General features: G+C 37.8%; 1 protein-coding gene across 2 annotated transcripts in view; it reads left to right on the top strand.

The window, feature by feature from the left end:
- Positions 1-12,544, top strand: part of BMPR2 (bone morphogenetic protein receptor type 2) — a 105,085-nt gene that overhangs the window by 35,731 nt on the left and 56,810 nt on the right. The window lies entirely within an intron of this gene.

Raw genomic sequence — 12,544 nt, 5'->3', positions numbered from 1 at the left:
AGCTCCTGCAGGTCAGTTTGTGGGTTTGGCTGGCAGGCTCACCTGGGGTCACCAAGAGAATCTTCCACAGTAGGTACTTGTGCTAGTCAATTTACCAGGCCCACAGGGGTCTCTGGAATGTTCTCACCTTCCCTCCCTCAGATTCTGGAGTTACATATGTCATCCCATAAAATGAGAGAACAAATTGCTTCTCCTGAATAGAGACTTTGATAAGAACTTTGTGGTAACAGGCAACATGATAGTAACCAGGATGGATTTTCTTTCTTATTTTAACATTTTTGATATTTATTTAGATGAAAGCCTGAGTTGGATCCTGTCTCAGTTTAATAATCAGAATAAAGACACCATGAAATGACTCGGGGCAGAAAATACTGAAGTGTGGAGGCCAGGTCACAGGCTGAAGAGTGCCAAAGACAGTCACAGTGGAGCCATGTGTCATGTCAACTTAATGCATCTGTTAGTGTGGGGGTTTTGCTGATGATACTTTTTTAATGGCTTAAAAAAGAGGAATTAATTTCTTCATTATGGACTTACATTTTAGTAGGAATTAATGTCTGTACAAGCTTGGATAAAATTAGGTGAGAGTGATGGTGACTTGGCAGCTGCCCACAGGAATTGTGCTGTATGTACAGAGCGACCTAGAAAAGGTGTAGTGGTGCTTAAGAGAGAAACTGGCAGCTGCTATCAAATGCATCAGGGGAGGAGCAACCATGAACATGATAAGCAGATTGAAAAGAAAAAATCAGTAGGGACTGAATGTGGTGGGAGTTTGAAAGGTAAGGTATGACGAGGTTAGGCATCAAGGGGAGGAATAGCAAGAGAGAGAACCTTACTGCTTCAGGGGTGCAGCAGGGAGGTGGAAAGGTGCATAATAATGACTTCTGTGGTGGTGTAAAACCTACCTGGAACTTGAAATGTCATAGGACAGATTCTGCACTCACTTTCAGGGTTTCATGAGCTTTTTAAGTCCAAATACTACTGTTATGATGATATGAGTATTTTATGAGTAAGCTACTCAGTGTGTTCAGAGATTGCTGAGATTCATTGCATATATCTGGCCTGTATTTTCATTTACAAGTTAGTGTTTTTGCAAAACTGGAGAATTGTCATGTCCTGTTAACATTTTCCTGTAATGTTGAAAATACTCTGAAATTTGACTTTCATATATAGAAAAAACCAATTATTTTTGTTTAGAACTTTATTGACATTTGTCCTTTGCTTCCTTGTTTGGCTTTGTATTGAACCAAGAGAGCTTCAGCTAAAAGGAATGGTGTCTTTCTGCTTATTAAGTAGAGAAAACTCAAATATAATTGAATTAATTCCGCTTTTTTGGTCCATGGCATGCTCCTTTTCTGCTGTTATTGTCAGATGGTAACAGTTGCACATTTCCTTTGTTGGACTCCCTTGGCTTTCATTTGCTATTACTCTACAAAGATGACCTGGCCTGGATTTTTGTGTTTGTGTTCTGTTCAACTCTTCGCAGAGAAGAGACTTATTTATCTGCCAACATTTTCATTATTTTACTCTCAGTTTAGTGTTGATACCTGTGTCATACATCCTTATGGTTCAGGGTTCTCAGAGAGCACTTACAACATACTAGTTAGAGGCAGGGGGAAAGGATTAATGAAGCTGAGCATGAGCTCCTTTTATATTTCCTGTGAGATCCAACTGGTTCTGTTGTTGGGATCTTCTTCATTTTCATTTCTGTTAGTGTTTTCTGGTCCCTGAATAATACAGTGGCTGGGTAACATTAAACCCCACATCAATCAAATATTTCCTGTTTTCTCGTCCTCGTTGTCCTCAATGACATGCAATTGTGATTTAGAAAAAAAGGTGTAATGGAAAATACAGCTTTTTAAAAGAAAGAAGACAAAGGTAGTGTGGATGAACTTGTGCTTAGACCTTCTTAGACATCTTTACTTGGATGAAAGGGTAGGGAGGTGGATTTCAAGAGATTTTATGTAAGAGTGAAACAAGCTTGCAAGGTTTACCTTTCAGTATTATGGGATAGAGACAGCAAGCAAGATCTGGAGAGTAACCATGTTATAAACAAAGAAGCTGAGGATAAAACTATGGTAAGCTGCTTTTCTTTAACTACTCTGCCTTGTTCAGACAGAGCATTTAAAAACTCTGAATGGCTGTTGTTTTATCGCATCTCCAACACAGCATGTTCAAAGACCTTTAAATCCCCAGAAGGTGAGGGGGAAAAGACAAACTAGAGAAGAAGCAAGTAGGAAAGAATAATCTATTTAATCCAAAAGCTTTCTGGAAATCTGTGCTTTGAATAAGTGGTGCATATTTATACTTCTGTAGTTCCCCCTAGGCAGTTTGTACTCTTTTGACTGGCTGTGAAATTCTGACTTTGGCTTCCTCTTCTGAGATATAGAAGCCATATCAATAGCTAGATACTGTGATCAAGATGATCCTGTTTTTCTCCCTGTACAGGAATCTTAGGATTTAATATTTAATTTCAAATTACATAGTACAACCACTGTTAGTCAAAGTAAACCATATGCAGCAAAAAGAATGCCATGTCCATACTTCTGATAGAGATACACAGCTCTATTCTGAAAACATTCTATTTTTTACCAACTACCTGAGGGATGAAGTAAGTTGGTTACTAGTGTCAGCAGAAAACTAAAGACACTTCCTTTTTTTTTGTAAGCAATGCTGTAAACACATCAGTATCTTTTTAAATATGCTGAGTTCTGCTGCTTTCTTGTTTGGTAGTAGCTCAGTCTCACTAAGAACAATAATTCTTTCTCACAGCCTTAGGGAGGGAAAAGTATTTGGACATAACAAACTATGAGAGGACTATTTAATAGCAAGGACTTTTTTTTAATTGAGGGCCCTTGGAAGTTTCTATTTCACAATTTTTTCTACATGTGAACTGAAAAGATACTTGAAAATGTTTTGAAGATATGTTTCAAATTGTTCAGTTTTTTCTCTTTCCTTGATTTTATTCTAGCATGTATAAGGTAATAAGGTCTTGTGATAAAATGAATCTTGGCATTGGTTTAATTTTTAGTGAGACTGGGGGGAGAAGGCTGAAAAGTCAAACCTTCACCGCATGGCATCCTTAGCTCTCAATGGAAGTGTTTAGTAAGCCTCCAGTTCTTCATTTGCCAGGTTTTACTGTAAATATAGTTTATAATGAGATTTTCAAAAACCTGGTGCAATTCCTATTACATACATTCCCTTTTTATGTATCATAAATAAAATAATGAGTTATTATCACATTATCCTTCTGTACGCTTCTCTCTGCTAACAATGGAGTATTCCTGAAAGCACTTTCCAGGCTAGCTAGCTGTCTACAATCTATGATAATCAGCTGTAATGGCACATAGGCAGCTGGTTTGCTAATCCTTTGATTGCAGTATTAGTTTGTCTCAGAGATTCTGAAAACCTGTCTGATCCTGTAAATGTGTTTAGTGAATATTTTAGAATAAATTATATCTTGCCTTAAGACTCTAAAACACATATTCAGGTTATGAGTTGTGTATTTGCTGGGTTTTTCCCTTTTGTGATACCCATGTTTATGTTTAAAGGGAAAAAAAAAAAGACATGTCTGTCATAAAACTGCTTAGCAAAATATTGAACTTAAATTCATTTAACACTCGAAGGATTTGTATTTTAATCTCTAGAAATTGTCCTTATCTGGCTTATCACCCTGTCAAGTAATTCAGGCTCGGTTCAGGATCTCTTATTTAGAGAGAGATTGCATGTAAGTTTTCCTTTATACAAATCTGTTAAAAAGAATAGAAAACCTACTTTGTAGGTACATATTGATTACTTAAAATATGCAGTAATCTGTACAACCATATCTTTTTTATAAAAAAAAAACCATAAATAATGCATGTGCAAACATGAGTATTTTTTTATGTTGCACTTTCATTTTTGTAAATTGGAGCTAGTTTGCCAGGATATAAGTGAGTTAAACCTGATCTGAATTTATTTCAAGCTGCTATTTAAATGTTTGTTGCAAGTTATACTGCTTTCTAATGTTTCTAGTTCAAATTAAAGAGAAAAAATTATCAGTTCATAGAATCATAGTATTGTTAATGTTGGGAAAGGTCTCTAAGATTAACAAGTCTAACCATTAACCCAGCACCTCTGTGTCCACCACTAAACTATGGCCCCAGTCATAAGTGAAAATGTTCTCAATAGAGGCTAACAAAGTGTTTGATCACAGTTTTGTTTCAAAAGACACCAAATCAACTAAGTAATCAACTAAGTATCAAATAAGTAATATTTTTTCAATGTCCCTGTAATAAACGTATGTAACACTTTGTGGTGTTGAAAGACTAAAGTCTTTAAAAAAAAAAGAAAACTGAGGAAACCATCTCTTTACTGGTAAATTCTGCCATTGCAAAGCCTCTATGCTGTTGTTGTTTTTGGTTGTCATAATGAGATTTGGCATTGTTCCTTCCTTACTAGTCCCAAATGCCAAGATGCTGTTTGTGCTTATTTCCTGCCTTTTAAGTAGGTCTGAATCAGAAGTTCAAACTCTCCTGGGCTGAAATGCTGATCTTGTCTGTGTCTGTGGTAGAGAGCTGCAGTGTGTGTGGGGGAGCCCCCAGAGTCTGGCTCTGTGCTCGCCCCTGCAGCAGCTGCTGGTGCATTAGGCTGCCTTGGCACCTGAAGAACTTGACGCTTTGTGCTCACACTTCTGCTGTGTCTTGAGAGATGTTTTAGCCTTTGCTCCCTGAGGTATTTGTGTAGGGGTGAGGAGTTCAGATGGTCTTTTGAGCATAGCTCTAGCCATCATCCTCAGGTGTGTAATGCAAAATGTTAAGCAAGTTGATCACAGTCCTTTCCTTGAGTGTCTATTTTGGGAGTGCCCTTTTCCATGTTTCCTGTCATTAGCATCAACGGAGATAATGAAAAGCAATCTTCTGTTGAATTTTTTTTTGTTTCCTTGTTCCCAGAAGTTTGTTTCCTTGGTGTAATGTGCTGTACCTCGGTACGTGAAAGCCAGTCTGAAACAAGTGTGTTCAGTAACCTGGGCTTGTCTGCATGTACCAACCATGCTCTTTTTATCTGCATAAGTTTAGAAATCAGAAGTTAATTAAGAGCTTGTCTTGACTAGACACTGATTTTTTTTCTGACTATACAAAGTCTGCAAAAGTTTGCCTATATCACCTTCTTAGCCAGTGAAGTTGGTTTTGATACAACAAGGATTTAAATGGAAAAGAAATGCATAAAGAAAATGTATGAGTTAATTTTAAATAGTGCAGTGCTGTGCCCATAAATTTCTAACAATTTAAGCACTGTAACATCAAGAAATACATGAACAGTGACCTCTGTTCAATGGGCTGATAACCTTGAAGACTAACAGAAACAAAAGTCAGTATTTTTTGGTTTTGAGCAGTTCAACAAACACCATAAATACCTTTAGCTGACAATTCTTTCCATTCCTGCTCTCAGTTAAGGAGCACAAAGTAGGAGTGTTTGAAGTGAGTCCCAGGTTCCTGTAGCAGCCCACAATGTCTCACAGGTCCCTGACAGTCTGTGCTGTGCATGAGCCGCCTTTCCCCTTGCCATGGCTGCGTTACTGTGCCTGTGGAGCTTTTGTGTTGACCGAGCTCTTGACTCAAGATAACAATGGTTTGTGGGGTATTCTGTGGCATACTTATAAAAATGTCTTGAAGAAAAAGTCTTGAGATGTTTTTGAACTTAAACATGTATTCTGTGAGGAATTCTGAAAAGGTGAGAAGCTTCAAACCCTTGTGAAGCATGTCTGGGTAGAAGATATTTTCTGCCTTTTGCTGCTCATGTCATTTTCTTCAGGGTTTAAGATTTCAAAGCCAAATAGATTATGCTTCTGTCTGAGGGCAAGATATGATTGTGATTCTGGAGCTAAATTTCCTTGTAGCTTCTGGTCCAAGAATGTTTGCCAGTTTTTGAATGTTTCAGCATATTCACAGTAGCATATTCACAGCGTCCTGAAAATGTTTATAGGAAAAATGTTTGTAATCTGCTGTAAGAAACAGGCTGTATGGGTTCTATCTTTTCCCAGATGTAAGGTACTGAAAAGTTCTCCAGAAAGTGTTTCAGTAATATCTGCAGTAGAAATGGCATCCCTGCTAGGCAGAAAAGGGAGTACATTACATGTGTTGGGGGATTACCAAGTAGAAGATCTTTTTTAGAGGGAATGTAAAGCAGACTCTGAAATAAGCAATTTTGCTTGGGAAGTCTGAGTTTGGGGGATAAATATCACATCATTAGTTTGCTTTACTGTTGCTTTTGCTGCAGAGTTTCCTGTGTTATTCCATGCAAATACTTTACTTTGACAGCCCAGATAAACAAAAGCCAGACGCTCATACCCAGAAGAAAATCCTGAACTCCAGTCTAGGGCAAAGATAAAGAATTCAGGCTTTTTCAGTTCCATGAATAGACACTGGCCACTGGAAAAGATTATGTGTGTCTAAGGCTGTGGTGATTTCTATTCTGACATAATTGATAAACAGTAACATGAACTTTATTTTTTCTTTGAATGGAGACAGAGTCATTTAGGAAGTGAAAAATATATTAAAAAATAATTGGGAAAATGCTAGACTTGTTTAAATCCCGTAATTTAGTCATTCTTTCAGATTAGAAATGTAGACTGAGATTTTTCAGGGAGACCTTGAGAAGTTGGATGTCTAAAATCCTGTTGAGTCAGTGAAGACCAGCTACTCCCCTTCCTGTGCTTTTCCAGAAATTTGGGTTTAAATGAACTTTAGTGCATGTTGGGCTAATTATTGAATAAAGTGGAAGGTATACTTAAAGCTGGCTTGCAAAATACTTCCTGTTGAAATTTCTTTTTGCTCTACATTTTGAGTCTCTGAGTAGATTCTCTCTGAGGTGATTCAGCTGTGTGCAAAGACTTGAATTCATGTTTGCTCATGGAGTAAAATAAACAAAAATCATTTCATCTTGGGACAAGAAGACAGTGCAAACCAGTCAGTGTGATTTGCAGCCACAAGGATGTTTTTTGCCATGTGAATCATCACAGAAAATAATAATCTTCAACTTTATTAATTTTATGGAAGCTCTAAGATTTTTTTAAAACAAGCATTTGGAGTTGCGGGTAATTTTTTTATGGTTTGTCCTCCACTAAAGTATTTAGATTAGTAGATTAGATTGTCCCTTAAGTGAGCGTTAAACATATTCTATGATTTGACACTTTTATGGTATTTAGTGGTTTAATCATGTTTTATGCTAATTTGCTTCTACTTTCGAGTATTTGAGCTTAACAGCTTTTTCAGAAGACTTTTTGAATGTGCTTGAACCCTTGCATTTCCATACAGAACACACTGACTCAGTTTTGCTTTAATACTAAAGGAAAAGTTTTTGGAAATGACTCAAAGTTGAAGTCTGATGACAAAGATGAGTATTTTAAAGCTTAATGAAGTGAATGCTAAAATGCCATGACATTTTACTGTTTTTACAACACCAAGAAACCTGCTCCAGTCTCTTGCTCTAAAGCCTTCAACTATTTCTGAAGTGCCAAGTTTGTGATAAAATGTCAGTCCTGTGTAATCACTGAACTAAGATACTGTTACAGTTTTTTTTTTAACATACCAGAGGCTAGCTGGTGATATATTTAGGAATTTCATATTGGTTAGATTGATAACCTTTTTCCACTACCCTTTTGTTATGTGCCTTATGTTTTAATTCTGTCTTGTTAAAAATCAGTGGGACTTGCAGAGGGGGAAAAAGATGGAAGGAAGAAACCTGCTGAACTAGACAGACTTACACACTTAGGACATTTTTTTTATTGTATACTGGCTGAACACAGCTATACAACAATGTTGAGGAAAATGCTGAATCACTGTGAGAGGTAGATTCTTTTTCTTTTTTAGTTGTATACGAAAAATTATAAATTTTGTGGAGGAGATATGAAGGTGGAGGAAAGCTCTGATTAGTGGCCCGTGTAGTCAAAGGTCAGCTTGTTATGGCTATAGTGGAGCCTTTAGGACACTTGGGTTTAATTCTGCAGTTTGTCCTTCTCTGACCCTGGCTGAGTCAATATCCTTATTACAGATTCAGCTCGAATATCTTCCCATATCAGCTGAAAAATGCTCATCTTGATGTAAAGCAGTATTTATTGTTCAAATTCACTTGACATTCTTGAATTTTGACCCAAAACACAGGTGTTGCTAGCTTTCTTGCCACCATGTCTTGTTCTCTTACTAGATAGATAAAACTTTGCATCTGTGGTAATGCCTGGTTCTCATGAAGTTTGCACAGCAAGATGGTCTGGTGGTCCTCAGAGACATTTAGAAAGTTGTAGAAATAAGGCAGTGACATGGTTTATTGGCAGTAAACTCAGGTATTTTTTTATAAAATCTGGCAGTGTTTGGGAACTACATAATTTGTCAGCTGCTAGCAATAAATCTCTGCCATCGTGGTTCTTTGCTGCGTGGCTTCTCTTGCATAAGCTGGGTTCTTCTAAGGCAACTTCCTTTGAGAGTAAATTGGGTAAAAGGAGAACAAGGCCTTCAGTACAGAATTTGAGTTGACAATTTACTTTTTGGCCTCTCCATCCTTGGCTATTTACATTAGTTCCAATTAGTGAAATTGCTGGTGTGGTGGATGCATCTGGTCAGAGGTATACAATACTAATGTAAGGCTGCAAGGGGGCACGTGTTGGTACCAGGAGCCAGTGAGGTTGTGCCAGGAGGGTCAGCTGGTCCCAGAGGAAGCCAAAGTGGTCTGAGACAGCAGTGCCTGAGCAGAAAGCAAAATGTGAACCTTTTGCACAGCATGACTCAATATAGTTGCCACATGATCTGGCTCTGTTGCACTTATTTAGTGCTGGCAGACCACTGGTACTTCAGAATGAAGCTGAAACACCAAGATACACAAGGACTGTTAAAGAAAACTTAACAGGAAAAGGCTCAACTGGTGTCTCCATTGCTGCTGGTAACCTTGATCAGCCCACAACACTGTGTTAGAAAGTGAGCAAGGAAAGAAAACAGATTTCAAGTTTTCTTGCTTGCTTGAAGGCTAGATTGAGGAGAGGGAAAGGCCATGTATACTCATGTACAGAAAAAAGACACTTGAATTTTCTAGTCTGTTTTGAGGGCAAAGGACCTCGTGAGTAAACATAAGTTATTTTGTCATCTGCATGTGCAGTCAATCACTTTGAAATGGGTATCAGTACCAGCATTCATTGTAGTTTTGGCACTAGTTTCAGTCAAAGTCTGGGTCTGTGTAATTGCCAGCATTTGAAACTGTGGTGTTAGTCAGCAAAAGCAGACAAAACCAAAATAATTTTCATCAACGAAGGCTAAGGATATGCAGTACTGTGAACAGATTATTCCAAATTTTAACGCCAAGTATAAACTGTAAAGGGTTTCTTGTCAAAATATATTTTACAGTAAATCTTGAGGTATACATTATGTCCTGTAAAATAGTTAATGATTATGATGGTTTTTATTTCCCCTCTCTTTCTTAGGAGGAGAGGAAAATATGTAAATTTACCACAGATGTAAATTTCTGAAGCCTTTTTTTTTACTTTCCTGCCTCCTTCTTAGAAGTCCTGCCATACTCTCTTGTGCAGATTTCCACTATTTCATCTTAATGCCTAAAATACTAGTCCAGTGGTTGTGTAAAGCAATAGGCTGTGCAGCCTGCTTGATCAAACATTCCCAGGCTTTGTGTTGCACTGTGCTGCTCCTGCCCTCCTGCTCAGAAAGTCTCCAGGCCATTTCAGGTTGGTTTAGACCTTCATGTCCTCCTGCCTAATCCTTAGGCAGACAATTTCTTTGTTTTTCTAACCAGTGCAGAGCCCTGCTGTTCAGTTGGTCAAACATGCTGCAAATCAGAATACTGCAAGTATAAATATGTGGAAGATTACCAGTACTTTAGCTTTTTTCCCTCCCACTCTAAGTTGGTATTGAGGATGGTCTGTCTGAAGAAGCATGACTTCCTTCAAAAGACATCTGCTTATGATATATTTTAATATAAGTGGAGACACATTTAGAAATATTTGTAATCGAAGCCTCTGAGGAGAAAAAGATAAACAGGACTATATGCTATGATTTCTTCAAGGTTCTATTTTTCTGTACATTCAGCTATCAGTATTTGAATATATATACTCAGCGGAGCTTCCTGGTGTATACCTTCCTTATAATAGTTTGCATTATGAAGACGTGCTATCTCATAACCCTGTCTCAAGGGCAATGATGTTTCACCCTATTGTGTAAATAAAAGAGCTCCACAGAAAGCTGACAGAGCCAAAATAAAACAGGTTTTGTGTCTATGGCTGTTCTGATTAAAATCTCACTAATTGAAAGGACAAGTTACAGAAAAAACGTCAATCTTTGAAAACAAATCTGTTGCAGCCTACTGAGATTTCCAGTTGGATGTGTGGTGGCCTGTATTTAAAGAAATTCCATTACAGGCAGAAACCTTTTTTTGCCTTTTTTTTAAAGTCATCACCTTTATGGACTTAAAGGCAGTTGGTGTAATTACCAACAAGGTACCCCTGTGTGAGGTCTGTGATACCAGCGGGTCTGTTCATGTAGATTGTGTGCAGGTTTGTCTTCAAACTGTTCTCACATTCTTCTGTTTGTCACTGTTGAGTCACAAAATGTTTTGCCTGCCATTAATCATAAAGTGGCAAGTGTTTTATTTATCTTTAATCCCAATGAGTAGACCATGGAGTAGCATTCGAGTAACATTTGAGTCTTTTGTTCCTTTCCCCCTTGCTTCGCACCTGATGTGAGTTCTGTGTACTGCATCGAGTAGATGCAAGGTCAGGAAGCATCAGTTAAGTACTAATGGAAGTGACTTCCGATGCTATTAGTGAAAATATGACTCATGTTCTAAGGATTTGCAGTTGGATTGCCATAACTTTTGGTATTTCTCTTTCATTGTTTTCAGTAGTTGTTTTCCTAGAACATGCAGTGATCGTGGAAGAATTACGATATTAAAAACAACAGGGACATATTCATTTATTTAAACTCCTCCTAGTATGGATGAATTGTGTGTTTGTCACATACAGCATTTCTGTCATAGTAGATGCACTTGGAATTTTCTTCTGCTCTTTTCTGTTCAGAAATACCCTTAGTAGGGGAAAAAGGCAAATACTCAGATAGTAAACATCTCAGGGTGTTTTTTATAGTGAGCACACAGAATTCACTTAGTAGTGTGAATCAGTTCTCTGTTTCTGAGCAGCTGGAAATAACATCATGATTACAGGGGGAAAATACTGAAAAAAATCTATATAGCATTTTTTCTGTGATAACATTCAGGGTTTTTTTTGTTGACAATAGAACTGACTAATTCTAATATGGTAAATCACATAAAAACCTGAGCTGTATGGCAGAAGGAAATTCATGAAGCCCTGGTCCTCTTTTTCGGGGCTGTGTAGTGGTATGGGGATGAACTCTATGCCCCCAGACCACTGTGACAGTAAGTGTGAGCCACAGGATGGACTTGGAAAACAATAGGCGATTCCCAGTTCCTTTGTGATTCCAGCAAGGTATTTTATTGTAGTCTGTTTACCCTTACTTGGAAAATGACAGTAAGTTTTCACAGCCTGGTCCAAGTAAAGTGCCTGAGGTGATCAGACTCACCAGTAGTGGCAGCCAAGCAGGAAAGCTGAGAACATTTTCTGTTTCTTAGATGACTGCTTGGAGCACCCATATTCCATTCAAATGCCACTCATGTTTGTTTCTGAAACTGTATATAAAAGTGTATTTTTGTATACATAGAGGTGTAAAATGGGCTGGAGAGCAGCAAAATTCATTTTGAGGTTAGGGTTTTTTTCTGGTTTATGATAGGGAATTTAAGAGCTTGTCGTGCTCTTGTTGGTTTTTTGCCTTGGAAGAACTTCTAGGAATGGTGCTTTCCCTTCTTGTCTTTGTTAGAAATCTCTGCAGGATGAGAGAACGGGAGCTTGAGTTCATTTTATTATTTCTATTGAATTATTTTGACATAGTTTGTCTGCTAGGCAAGAGGAATGGAAAATTGACATTTCATTATAAATCCTTCATAATTTGTTGTTTAAGTGTTTGTTTTTGTTTTTTTTTTGTCCTCTTCAGTGTCATCCTATCTGTTGTTTGTACAGTTTCTTCAGTAGCAGATTTTTCAGTGGTGTATGATATGTAGGCATTAATTTGCCATTCATTTATTTCAAAATCTCTCATGAAATTGTATTAAAGGGTTAATTTGAAAAGCTCTGAATTTGTAATGAGTTCAATGTGATGAACAAACAGAGTTTACTATGAAATTACCTTATAGAGGTAAATTCGGGGTTTTCAAGGATGACTTCAGCCATGCAGCAGATGTCCTGTGAAACCTATGCTGCCACTTTGCTGCTAGGTCCTGGTTGTGTTTGTGTGCTGGGACATTTCATGTCTGGGCAGATACACTGCATAGCTTGATCTGTAAATGGCTTCTGCATTTTGCTGATTTGAGGATTGCCTGCTGGTGCATTTGTAAAGAAATCTGTAAGGAAAAGGGCACTGTACAGTGAGCTGCTCATGGCTCCCTAATATCTGGTGAGCACATGTCTGCAGGGACTTTGTCCTTCATGTTTCTGACAGGC

The sequence above is a fragment of the Taeniopygia guttata genome, chromosome 7, assembly GCF_048771995.1.
Source record: "Taeniopygia guttata chromosome 7, bTaeGut7.mat, whole genome shotgun sequence".
Classification (NCBI taxonomy): domain Eukaryota; kingdom Metazoa; phylum Chordata; class Aves; order Passeriformes; family Estrildidae; genus Taeniopygia; species Taeniopygia guttata.
Note: the sequence above shows the minus strand (reverse complement) of the source record. Positions and strands in the feature narration are given on the sequence as shown.